The sequence below is a fragment of the Mesocricetus auratus genome, unplaced genomic scaffold (assembly GCF_017639785.1).
Source record: "Mesocricetus auratus isolate SY011 unplaced genomic scaffold, BCM_Maur_2.0 Super-Scaffold_100004, whole genome shotgun sequence".
Classification (NCBI taxonomy): Eukaryota; Metazoa; Chordata; class Mammalia; order Rodentia; family Cricetidae; genus Mesocricetus; species Mesocricetus auratus.
In genome coordinates this window covers 48,757,346-48,771,283 of record NW_024429189.1, presented here as the reverse complement: position 1 = coordinate 48,771,283, position 13,938 = coordinate 48,757,346, and the positions used below count along the sequence as shown (strand labels likewise).

Genomic DNA, 13,938 nt, shown 5'->3' with positions numbered 1-13,938 from the left:
ACCTCTGTGAAAGCAGTTGGCCCAAAATAAACACTGAGATGTTTGCTGAACCTACTGCTGAAGACTGAACCACCATCACTTCCCCAAATGAAAAATCGTAGCTGACCTTGCTCTTCATAGAGGGTAGTCAACTATGTATTAGATGGAAGATGGAGGGGGCCAGGTGATCATGCCAAGGAATGAGGAGACTAGATACCAAGAGCTGCCACAAGGGGTGCTTAGTGTGGTGAGTGTGTTGCTGAAACAGGTACCTGAGGAGTAGCAATTATGTCCTACTGTAGCTGTATAGAAGTTCATGCAAGCAGCAACAGAAACAACAAATAAACAGGTTATGCTTGGCATTAGGTAGGAAGTCTAAATCTTTATCTTACACGGGAGGACTTTAATTTCTTATACATGTAATTAACAAGAAAATTACTATACTATTTTGGAATCTACTAAAGTTAAACATTATGATTGTTTTATGTGTTTCATTTTCATATTTTAGCATTTGTAGAACTTTAAAAGTATTTCTAAAACCACGCAAATCAGAGTCGTTGATTAGTGTGATGACACCTAGGTTCTGATGTAGTACTTGTGGCTTCAGAGATTCTGTTCTCTGATTTCTGAGATGGAATTTTAAGTGTTATCTTGTAAAATAAATAAAACTAAAATTTTATTTCCTAGTCTATCTCCCTTAAGACAGTGTGCTGGTATTAAATGATATAAGTCTATAAACATGAAATGAGTATGTTATCTATCAGCAGCCCTAGAGACAAGCAGCAAATAGCTCTGCTGATATTTATGTCTCTGTCTTCCATTCTCCTGAAGTGTCTTAAAACAGGCAAGTTTTCCCTGGTGATTTTAGTCAGTGCTGACTCATTAGAAAATCAATTAAAACCCCCTTGCTCCTCAAGAATGCTGTAATATAGGGCTTATAGCTATGCTCAGGTTTGTTACACAGCCAAAGTTAGCCTGTTCCACCAGGAAGAATTCCTAGGCCAGTGTCATACCGGTAGAGATGCAAAATGCATCAGAGGGCTACTCTCCTAATTCCTGAGATGTTACACTTGTTGGACCGTCTACTTTGTCTGCAAGGGCTGACTGCCCTGTTCTCTAGTGATGGAAGGACCCACTTTTCCAGGGACTCTTTAAACAGTGCTCACAATGTAGATAGACTTTTCCTCAGATGAGTGGGAGCACTTAAGACTTTAAAGATATTTTTTTCCTTGTCCCCAGATTGGAAAGAATTTTCTTGTTCTAAGTGCTAGACTTAAGGCAAGGGCAGTCATGTTTCTTTGCAATTCTTTTCTTTTTTATTTTCTGACTATTACTGTTGCTTTGCTCTGTCTGCGTTTTTATAGTCTCATAGACAAAGATATTCAATTTATACTGGTTCTTATAAGTTCTTGTAAAGAATTCCTCTTTATGACTTTTGTGACTGAATCTCTTTTTTCATTAAAAATATCTTATTTGGGAAGAAAAATGGAGGTTAGTTTTTTTGTTTATTTTCTAGATTTAATTTTTCTATTCATGAAATCATAAACTACCATAGCTATTGTTGTTTAATATGTATTTCAGTTGAAACAGCTTCACAGAAAAGAGAAATAGAATACTTATCCTTTGAAAAATATTTCCCTTGTCTTCTTGGAATGTCCTGGTTTTCCTCTGCTTTAACTTGTTTACAGGTACAAAGACTTTTATAAAGTCATTTCTTTTATATTTGTTGGTAAATTATCATAAGGTCAAAATAACATTTGTTATAAACTAGAAAAATCAGTTTTTCATGATTTTTACATAATAAAAAATATATGACTCTCAGAGTATTGAATTTAGATGAAGGCTTTCCTTTATAACTTAACTTTGAAGAAACAAAGTTTAAAAAACTACTCACTTGCATAAGTCATGATATTATTTTCAAAGAGCAGAGACTGATTTAATTGCTAGACCTAGTCCTCTGTTGATTTTTGAGAAGGCACATTATTTGTCTACTTTTTCTTACTACAGTTTCTCCTCTAATATGAAAACAGTTCTATAGTTTTGGCTATTGGCTTCACTGCAGTGTTCAGCAAATGATTCAGCAAACTTTGAAAAGTATTCTGAGCATCTCAAGTGAGAAGTCTATCAAGATAAAAATTAGAACTATTGGTCAATTATGTAACTTGGTTCTTTTTTTTGTTTTGTTTTGTATTGGGCATTGAACCCAAACCTAACTCATGCTAGGCAAGTGCTCTGTACTGAGCTACCTCCTATATTCCATATATATTTTTTAAACAATCTTATTTTACAAACCAATCCAAGTTCCCTCTCCCCCCTGTCCTCCCACTTCCCCATCATCTCCCCACCCCACCCCCTATCCACTCCTCAGAGAGGGTGAGGCCTCCCATGGGGAATCATCAAAGTCTGTCATATCATAACTTGATTCTTGACTGCTGTGACCTGCATGACTTTGGGATTGATCTGACTGGGGTGATTTGAAATGAAGAAATGACAGACACTTGTACAAAAGAACTGGACTCAAGTGGGCCACACTCTCATATTGGAGATATACCCAACAACAACCTAAAACTCAGTATGTTAGTTGTCAATAGAATCCTACTGCAAGTCTATGAAGGAAGAGGAGTTGCATTAGCTAATCTGGGCAGGAGGTCTTTGTGGGAAGCAGTCTCAGGCTGCTGTCATGTGGGAGAAGAGAGGCGTGGTGGTTGATAGTTTCTATTTACAGTGTCAGCATCCAGATAAGGAAACTTCACTGGATTCTTTCAGCATATGGTGGCTTTAGCTAAAGGTCAATGATTTATTAACATCTATTGGGAAAGTTTTGTTTTTCTTCAAAGCCTGACCCATGGAAAGTCTTGTCATTCCCATGGGTCTGAGGTGCTGGGGAACTTGACATGGCTGTATTCATGTTAATAATACACATTTACTCAAGACTTCATCCACTCCCACATATGACTAAAACAAATTTTGCCTTATGAAGGAATAAAATAAACTGCCAATTTTCGGGAAACTGAATTCTGTGGTTATATAGCCTACTGCATTTCTAATAGCATATTAAGATACTTCTATGCCATATTGAATTTATTTCTTTTGATATATATACATATATATATATATACACCTTCTTTTACAATAGACATGATTTAGGTTTAGCATGAAAACTTAATTTGCTTAAGATCATACTGTTTCTGCAGTTTTTTTCTATTCCATCTGCCAGTTCTCAAATAACCACTTATTAGTTATAATTGTTTGGCCAATAGCTCAGGCATACTACTGACTAGCTCTCACAATTAAATTAACCCATTTCTGTTATTCTATATTTTACCATGAGGCTTGTGGCTTGTTACCTCATATCTTGCCTCTCTGACAGCTACATGGGGTCTCACCGACTCCGTCTACTTTCTTTCTGTAAGTCTGGTCTTTCTGCTAGGCTCTATTCTGCCTGGTCATTGGCTAAGTCAACTTTAGTCATCAACCAATAAAAGCAACACATATCGACAGATACCTTTATGTTGGTTTAGCTTTGCAGCCTCCACAATCAAATGTCTCTCTGAAGTTAGCTCATTAACAGTAAAAACATTAAAAGTAAACACAATAGTATACATAATCCAGACTCGATGTATTTTCTGTCTTTACATGGCCCATTATAATTTTTAAATTTTTATTTCTCCTTTAAGGACCTGAATTTATTTTCCTTAAATTGTTATTTTTATCTATGACTCTGTCTATCTTCTCTCCTTTGTCTTTCAAGCCCATTCACACCTATCAAACACACTGTGACCCATTTAGAGGTCTTTTTGTCTGAATTTGTTCTTAATCTGTAATCCTTTTCTGAACGAGAGAATTTTCTTAAATGGTAAGCAGGCTTGTGTAGGACTTGTGATTTCCTGAGAGTCTAACTTCATGGCAGAGATACTGGCAGGGATCATGTGTATTGCTCCCAGCTCTGGGGAGGTTTTAAGTATGTGTTAAGTATGCCAGCTGTTCATAAGCTCCATATAAGTGTTTGGTAGCAAGACCTCTTAAAAGAGCTGTGGGTTTGTGTGTGTGTGTGTGTGTGTGTGTGTGTGTGTGTGTGTGTGCTAATGCTGAGTCAGAAAGTCTCTTTCAAAGGAGTACCATCTCTGCTTGCTTCTAGTAAACAGAGCCCACACAAGAAAATGCTGCCACCAAGAAGCCTTGTTTGACTCTATTCTTTTGTGTTTAGAATCCCCTTTTAAGATTTTGTCAGGTTTAACATGGGAATTCATGCCAAATGTTTGGGCACCACATATTGTTGGAGTTTTCTGTCCAACCCGCCATTTTTCAAATAATCATTCAGAGGCTTAATATTAGATATAATTGTTTAGTCAATGGCTCAGACATACTACTGAATAGCTCTCACAATTAAATTAACCCATTTCTATTATTCTATATTTTACCATGAAGTTTGTGGCTTGTTATCTCACATCTTACCTCTCTGGTGGCTTCATGGGGTCTCTCTGACCCCACCTTACTATATTCTGACTATCCTGGCTATAGTCATCAACCAATAAATCAACACATATTCACTGCATACAGAATGACTTCCCACATCATTATACAAGTACCAGGCGATGAATTTAAAATACAACATGATTTTGGAGTTCTCACTTCCAAAGTTAATGACAACACATTGAACTTCTGAAGATAATGACCTTGAAACTATAAAATCAGAGTTAAACATCATTGTTTAGTTCAGTGGTTCTCAACCTTCCTAATGCTGCAGCCCTTTAATACAGTTCCTCATGTTGTCATGACACCCAACAATAAAATTATTTTTGTTGATTCTTCATAACTGTAATTTTGCTCCTGTTATGAATTACAATGTAAAGATCTTTGAAAATAGTGGGTTGACAATGAGGTAATAACTGGCAGGTTGAAAGCTGCTGCTCTAGAACCTTTCAGCTACAAAACTAGAAGAAATTCAAAACAGTGTATAACTCTTAATCATGAAACTCTTATTTCAGATATGATAATTACTTGGAGTTTAGAAGGCTAAATATCCAAGTGTAGAGAACTCTATTACAGATAAACTCTACTGGATTTTAGCTTCAGGTGCTTACTGAGGGCATGACCCAAATCCTCTCCGAATCAAATCCAAGATGAGTAATCTATAAACTCATAAGGAAAAGTCATGTATCTATTCTATAAATTAAAGAGTTGATTGTGTTTTTAGCAATATAGTTAACATATAAAAAGTGATTTTACTTTGTTAAAGTAATAGTTATTACTTTCTCTGTGGTTTTTCCTTTCATTTTATATCCACATACAGATAATACATCAAATTTTCCTTCTTTCTATTAATTATTGAATCTTGTTATTTTGTACAGTGCCTATAACTAACAAGTACTCAAAAAGTCATGTGAACTAAAGAATTTATGTACAAGTCAATTTTAATAGTTACATACATGTGACTTCATATGCGTGTTGATGTGCTAAAATTTGAGGAAGAATAGTAATTTTCACAATTTCTTGTTGATGTGCAATGAAAATCTTCATAGTTTCTTTATTACCATGAGGAGAGTTTAGGAAACATTGAAAAATGGAAACCAGAGCCCTTTGAATAGAAAAATGCCTGAGAATGAACTGGAGATCTCTGGGATAGTATATGTTACTCTAAAGAGTAACTGTCAACTGGCCTTAGGTCATGATGAATAAGATCACTGTCTTGGGAGTATGGTGCCATCTAGCAGTTAAGTCTATCAAAACAATGCAGAACACTGGTATAATACATATCATTCTAAAGAAAGATCTAGAAAAATGGAGAACCACTCACAATCTTGTAAAGACTAAACAGCATTCAGAACATCGAGGTTTAACACTAAAGAAAATCATCCCATTGCATGCCAACTGAGTAGTATGCATCATGCTTTTTTTTCCCTGTCATTCCAATTCTTGGAGGAACTAGAGCTATTATGTTCCTGGGTGGGTTGCTGTGCTTGTCAGTAGGAGTTGAAGTCATTCTGGAAACTTCAAAGCAACAGCTGCATGGATCCAGATGACTCAGCTCACAGGAGAGGGAACGGCCTTGACCATGTGTTTCATTCCTGCTGTCCTTTGAGTTTTCAGGGAATATGTTGGCGACCATGAGGTGGCTATGTGAGCACTTGACTAAGTGAAGTAGAAAGTACAGGAGAAAATAAAGCTACAGTTTCTACGAACAGCAATAGTTTTGAAATATAAAAATAAGCGCAGTTCCCCAATGAACATTTTTAATTCATTGCTTAACTTAAGCGCAGAAAAGTGAAGATTAAATTAAAATTTCAGAGTGATTTATTATAGAAATTAGAATTCCTCTGATTATCAGAACTTTTATCACCAATATTTTAGTTACTGTTGCTCTCTTTATAACACCAATAGAGACCATGAAAAACATGATTAGGGAATTTTATCTTACTTTTAAATTTATTTATAAGTTTTGAGTCATGATAAGTCTCATTTTGTAGCCTTCTTGCTACAGCAGTGCTGAGGTTACAGGCAGCATTCAGATGTTGAAGTTATATAAAGATTAGATAATGTCGATATTTCTTCTAGCTTCCTGGGGTTCTTTTATGATTTTGAGATGCCCTTGCGGAAACCACAAAGAATAATTTTTCCCTGAGGCAGGAAACATATTCTGTGATTTTTCTATGTCTACAAAAACAAAGATTACCAAAGTAGGTAAATCGCACATAGAGACGTAATCTGACCCTCTAAGGACATGAAGGTAGGAAGGGTAATAGGAGAGGGGGGCAGTGCAACGAGAGGAAAATACTGCTTTCCAAAGGTGCCTCATGTCAGCATTCGTATATAAACACGGGGAGGGTGACTAAGAAAAGAGGACAGTGAACAATCCATGCTGAATGCTGACGTGCTGAAACACGAGTGGTCTGAACAGCATTCGTAAAGATGACAGAGGAGGGAGAGATGGGAGGCTGTGTCTGGGAGTTGGGTAACCGTGAAGACAAGGAGGGCCACTGATATTCTGCACAGTTTAGAAGATGCAGAGTTTTATCTGAGGCACTGAACCAAACATTCGGCAGCAGCCTGCATCTGTGGGTGAAGTTCCTTTGATTCACATGATTGTCGTATGGGCATCAAGATGAAAAGCCCCATAGAGAGTATGAAACAGAGAACACTGAAGAAGGCAAGCAGCTGGGATTGCTTCCCATGCAACGGTGGTAGACAGCTTAGGCCAGGGAGCATGGTGTGGGTGTGCTGCAATGACTTTCAGTGTGGTAAGCAGGAACGGAGTGTGTGAGGTGGCAAATGCCATTTACATTGTAATTTTGTGTTTGGAAGGGAAAACCTGATTTATATGCTAAAAACTACAAAATCTGAACACCTTGGCTAAAGAAAATACATAGATACTAGCGATCTACCTTAAAGGGACACATTCAGGCTGCTAAAAAGTTGGGTGTAATGAGTCTTGTCGGACTTCCTTTTGGAGGCTGCCAGCCCCCACATAATGACACACAGATATATTAATCGTAAAATCTTGACCTTACTTAAACTCATTCTCAACTAGCTCATATAACTTAAATTACGCATTTATATTAATCTATATTACCTTGCCTTCATAATGTACATCCCACTTTGTATGTGTCTCGTTGACAAATCCCTGATGCCTAAATTGAACCCCTGAGGTCCTCTCTCTTCCCAGAAGTTCCACCTAACCTTTCCTGCCTACCTATTGGCCATTCAGCTATTTATCAATCCAATCAGAAGTTGCCTTAAGCAGAGACATATCTTCCCAGTAAACAAAAAGATTAGCCCACAACAGATGGGGGATAGTTTTATTTGTGAAATGCATAGGAGGGCCTTTTAAATTTGGAAACTGTTTGAATCTGAAATAAAGTGAGAATGAAAGCTAAAGTATTTGAACCCCAATGTGACTGGCTACATTACAGCTGGAATATCTACACCCTTGAAGTCGTACTTCATGCACCCCTATATCGGCACAATCAGATATATCTAATCCTCTATATTAAAATAAAACAGAGGGAATACTATGTGAAGTTTCAAATACATGCACTTACTAACTAATAAGCCATTGTCGTCCCTCTGTCCCTGTCTCATTCTGTTCTTGTTCTCTTTTGCCTCCATAATCTCATTTGTAACCACTGCACTTATGTCAACAAAAAACCCTAAAAATTAGTAAAAGGTCATCTCCTTTGTTCTTAGGTCCCTACCTGTATGGCACACCAGTGGTCCATACCAACTGGTTCCGCATTCCAAAGTCCACTCAAGTCTTCCCTCTTTGCAGCTGGCTGCCTTTGGACTGGTGTGCTTGGGTTTCTGAATGTCATGAGACTAACACCTACTCTAACGTCCATGTATATTTCCAGGATTTTCTTCTAAGAAATGCTTTGCCTTGATTAGGCTGAAATAGTCACACCCCACCCCGCCAGCCATCTGTGCTTTCCATTCACTGTGCTACATGGCAACTGTAGACCACTTATCTGTCTCTGTGTCTGGACAGATATAGAAAAAATGAACCTGTCACTCCCAGTGTGCTATAGCATGCACAGAACTTTCTTCCTACTGTGTATTCAGTATGGGTGTGTTGACATAAATATCTTTGTAAACTAATGAAACTCTCGTGTATGTGGTGTAGCATAGTGCAGACAAAAATGCTATTTACAAAATTGGCTTTTAGTAATTGTGACTCTTTTTTTTGTTTTGTTTTGTTTTACGAGACAGGGTTGCTCTGTATTGTTTTGGAGGCTGTCGGTCCAGCCTGGCCTCGAACTCACAGAGATCCGCCTGCCTCTGCCTCCCGAGTGCTGGGATTAAAGGCGTGCGCCACCAACGCCCGGCAGTAATTGTGACTCTTATCAAACAATACCTTCCTTTTTTAAACATATGAGAAATGTCCAAAGAACATCTGTTTTCTTAAAAATTAGCATAAATATTTGAAACAACTCTGGGGCTGCACATCACTACAAGTGTCAGGGGTATAAATACGTAAGAGAGCTAACATCTGGCCAGCCTGGAAATACATTTAACTTGTGTATTCCGACACATTGTGTAACTAAGCTTGTCTAAATTCCAGACCAGAAATTTATTATTTGGAAGCAAGATGAAACCAAAACACAAGTCTCTGGAACTTAAACATAGGCTTGTCACAGAGGGACAATGAAAATGCATCTATCCCTAGATTCCTGTAGGAAGATAAAGGCCATCGCTCACTGTTTTTAATGAGTGCTGCAATCCAACAGAAATCTGGCAGAATGTTTTTATGGAGTACTATGAAAAACCTAGGAGAAATAAGATCAATATCCATATTTTACCTTTGGTTTTCCATAATAATAATCTCAAATCAGAAAAGTTTTAGACACTTTTGCAAGTTGGCACATTTAACACCTTTGGAAGTAAAAGTGTAATGTGTAATATTCTTCTGTAGTATAATTTAGAAAAGAGACGAATATTTTAAAACACTTTATTCATTTCTGATTCTCTGGGCAGCCTCTTGTTAATCCCCAAAGTGAAATCTCCTGCAAGCTTAACGAGGCTTGTTAACAATGAAGTTGGCAGTGGGAATTCATTCCTAATGTGATGAATTTAGCCATATATAGAGAACTCAAAATTCAAAAGACTAGTTGTATCTGGTGAGTTATTAAGTGTGGGATAGTGAATCAATTGTCCATCTTTTTTCAGTCTCAGCTTGCCCCTCTGGAAAATTCAAATACTAATGCCTGTTTCCAAATGCATAAATACTCTCTGTAAAGCTTTAAATGAATATAAACTAACTCATCAGTATAACACATTGGAACTCTCTCTCTCTAAATATATATATGCATATATATACATATATGCATACATATATGCATATATATAAATGCATGTATCTGATGGTGGATGTCCTACTGCATGTATGTTTCTCTTATTGGTTGATGAATAAAATGCTGTTCAGCCAGTGAGGCAGGAAGATAGGCAGGACTATGAGACAAGGAGAATTCCTTGGGAAAGGTAGGCAGGAGCCCACCAGAGATACCATGCTGCCGAAGGAGTAACATACTGGATTATGGGTAAGCCACAGTCTGGTGGCAACACATAAACAGATATGGGTTAATAATTTAGAGAGAAATCCAAACTATTGGCTAACAGTTTCATAATACAGTCTCTGTGTGCTTATTTGGGACTAAGAAAGGCAGCAGAACCTGGAGGGACAAGAAAACCACCACCAACATGTATGTATGTATGTGTGTGTATGTGTGTATGTATGTATGTATGTATGTATGTATGTATGTATGTATGTATATATCTTGGGGAAGCTATGTAGACTGTTTTGGACTCTTAGAGGCACTCACCTTTCATAGTTCTCTAGTTACTGTCTCAGATTCTCTCTTACTGACAAGAAACACCCAGATTCCCACTATGATCTCACAAATAACTTCCAGATTTCCAGTGCTTGGTCAGTTGTCACTGTTTTGAAATCACTCTTGGGAAGAGCCTTTCAAGTGTCCTATCACCGATGTCCCCAGAGTGATAATGAGGTTTACCTTGATACCCATAACTGTCAAAGTTTGAAGTACAAAAATGTGTGTTGAATTCCTCAGATCATCACACTACAAATAGTAAAAATAGTTCTTGGCCTTTGAGGGGATACTTCTCTCTTCTACTCTGTGATAATACTTTTTTGCCTGCTTGCATCCCAGGCAGACGTGAAATCCCTCATTGAGACACATATTCGGTTGTTCATTATCTCTTAGTTCTTGAAGGTGAGCTCCAGGACCAGTTGCTGAGAGAGATATAGTTGCCCTTTTCATTTTCTTGTTCCCTACTCTTTATACCAAAGAATTCAGGAAGAAGTCATGTGTTAACAGGGAAAATTAGTTGTGACCAAACATTTTGTTTTTGTTATAAAACTGAACCTATAATTCTATGCATTTTATTTTGAAAAATACAATTTTTCTATTTGGAAGGTTCAAGAGAGTAAGCCTGTGTGGAATTTGATGATATTGTAATAATAGTATTTGGCACATAGTAGGAAACCGGAAATAGTTGTTTAAAGATGAATATAAGTGAATACTGAAAAAATACTTCTAAAGTAACACAATTAGCCCAGATCATGGTTATGAAGACATTTTATTTTGGCCCTTATGAGCCTTGGTCTCAGTCAATGTTCAGGAAAATGCAATGGCCTAGCAGCAAGGAATAAGTAAAAGAAAACTTCTCATATATTAAATGACATGACTGACTCTAAATATATGAAGACTTCCTCAGTGAGGGAGCCAGACACAGATGGCTCTGCATGATATGCTTCCATTTGTATGGCATTTTAGAAAAACAGAACTCAGGGACAGAAAACACAGCAGGCACCAAGAGTGATAAAAGCTAACAAAGCAACAAGCAATGTAAGCGTTCTGTCTTCACAGCAGCTGAGGGCTCTCTGTGTGTACTTGTCAAAACTCATTCATTGGCTGTTAAGAAGAATTTTGCTTATTATGTAAATGACATATTAAAGAACCTGATGTTAAAGAACAGATTTAGTCAGCATGGTAACATATGCCTGTGATCCCAGCACCAAGAGGTTGAGGCACAATGATTGCTGTGAGTTTGAGCTAGCCTGGGATACATAGAGAACACTTGTGTAGAAAATAGACAGAAGGAAAAGGAATCAAATTCACAAACACCACAGTAAGTAGACTTATAAGCAGAAATAAATCAGAAGCTGCATAGGAAGTCATAAAAGAGTTTCTGGGGCAGTTAGTTGTTCAAAATGCGATAGGGATCCTAAGAGCCCAGATCTGTGGCATTACCTCCTGTCTCCTCTGCATCTGGAGACTGGGAAAGAAGAAAAGAGAGCAAACCCCATTGCTACAGGTTGAGTGGGAGACTCTAGAGGACAGACACCTGGAGACTTGATGCCTCATTTCTGCTGTACTTCAACGGCTACTTGCTCTCATGTCTGCAAAACCACTCCAAAATGTAACTTAAGCTAAGTTTTGAGATAGAAAAGGTAACAGTTTGATGAGAACACAGTGGTATTTGTCAGAGCAAAAAAAGTGTAAATATGAATACGATACAGCTATGCAGCAATGAGGGGCCAAGGGATGTGTGGGAATTTGGGAAAGGTGGAGGAGACTGTGCAAGGAGATAAAAGTTCACAAGATGGAGTTGTAATTGTCTGCAGGGAATTAGTTAATTTACCATAACGACGTCTTTGGGAAATCATGTGGCCAGGTAATAAAGTTGTTTTCGAGGTTTTGAAGCACATGGTGTTCAACACAGTTTTGATTAATTGAGGTGGGGAGGGACTCCTATAATTACAAAGCACCCTTTTGTTGTTGTTCCTTTTAGCTGATATTCTATAGAAAATCCAATTTCCCTGCCAAATTATATTTTTGTGATTATTCCTCCTCAGTAAGGAGAAGTTATGGACGGTAAAGGAAACCACAGGATTTCTCAGCAAGCCTTCTTTCTCTGCAGCCCTGCTGTGAGGCAGCTAAGGAGGTCGCATCACCAACAGCGCTAATAAAAACAAAGCCACCACCCCAAATCATGTTAAAATACAGAAAGAGGGACTATTGTTTTGAAAGTTAAATTAGGTCTTGACTTGTTTCTCCTTCCTATAGGCATGGTTTGCCTATAAGCATCGCTCCCTGCCTCAGTTATGCTTATGCTGTCTGCCAAGGAGTCATCTTGGAAACTGATTTGCCTTGCATTCTCTCCCTTTTTCTTTTAAAATTACTTTCTTCATGCCTTGAAATACAGTTTTAACTGTTGGTTGAGTTGCTGGGCAACTTCTCCATCTTCAAGCTACTTGCATCAGTCACAGACTGTTACTTTACTTCTCAATATCTTTATTACAGAAACACTCTTAAAATAGCTCAAATATTTTCCTTCAGTGGTATTCTTGTATATATTTTGATCTGGCTGAATATGTCACAAGATGCTTTTGTTGAACAATTCACTCATGATACTCTTCAAACAACCACTTGAGTTTTTTTAAATACCTCCCCTTTGGAAATTTTGTGTGATCTAATATTTAAATTGAATGGACTTTCTCTCATTGCCATTTTCTGATTAGTGTTTATTAACCACTGATAAAGGCTTCCAATCCTAGAAGATAACTAGATTTCATCACTGGGCAGCTGGTCCTCAAACTTTCTCCAGTCTTAAGGGGTCAAAGTTGGTATATCAGTGTTCTGTATCATATTGTATTGTTTTGTTTTGTATGATATTGTGATTTTTGTTTTATTATATTTGCTTTTAATTTTTTCTAGACATTATAGTTTCATTATTAGAAATCTGAATGTTTGGTGGTTTGGTTTGGTATAGAAACTGCAAATTACATGTCATTTGATTGACTGGTATTGCTGAATTACAATTATGACATATCCCACATTATTATTATCTGTTCTGAGGTATCAGCATCTCAATAGAAACATAGTACTATTTATTTTCTATACTGAACTTGGCAATATCTCATGTGAGAAGCACAAACACATAAAATGAAAGGACAATTTACAAATGGTGGTGCACAGCATATTGGGATATACAGTGAATTAGACCTTGTCTAAGAACCTACAGATGTAAGCAATGGATATGAGCAATTTAAATAAATACCAGTGGCTCAGCAGGGAAAGAAGCTTGCTGTGGGAGTCTCATGACCTTAACTCCATCCCAAGTGAGAGGGGAAACCAACTCTCTGAAGCTCTCTTCTGACCCCCACAGCAGCCCTATGACATGTACACAGTCATCGTAGACACACAACAGCAGGAGCAGCAACAGTAGAAATAACAAACAAAATAAAGTCAAAAGTAAAATAATTACCTGGTTCCACTATCATTACTGTTTTAAAGTCTAAAGCCAAGCATTACCAAACCTCATTTATTAAGAGTCTATCCAATTGTTCTGTAGCTATCTTATTAGTTTCTAGATTCTTCCATTTTATATTATTTTATGTAATCTTCCTAGTTAAAAATGAAAGGGGAAGGATGCTATATGCAT

The 13,938-nt window shown here is 37.3% G+C and overlaps 1 protein-coding gene across 8 annotated transcripts in view; it reads left to right on the top strand.

Annotated features, from left to right (window-relative positions):
• Pde1a (phosphodiesterase 1A) overlaps window positions 1-13,938 on the top strand; it is a 273,639-nt gene that overhangs the window by 162,966 nt on the left and 96,735 nt on the right. The gene's annotated exons all lie outside the window — the stretch shown is intronic.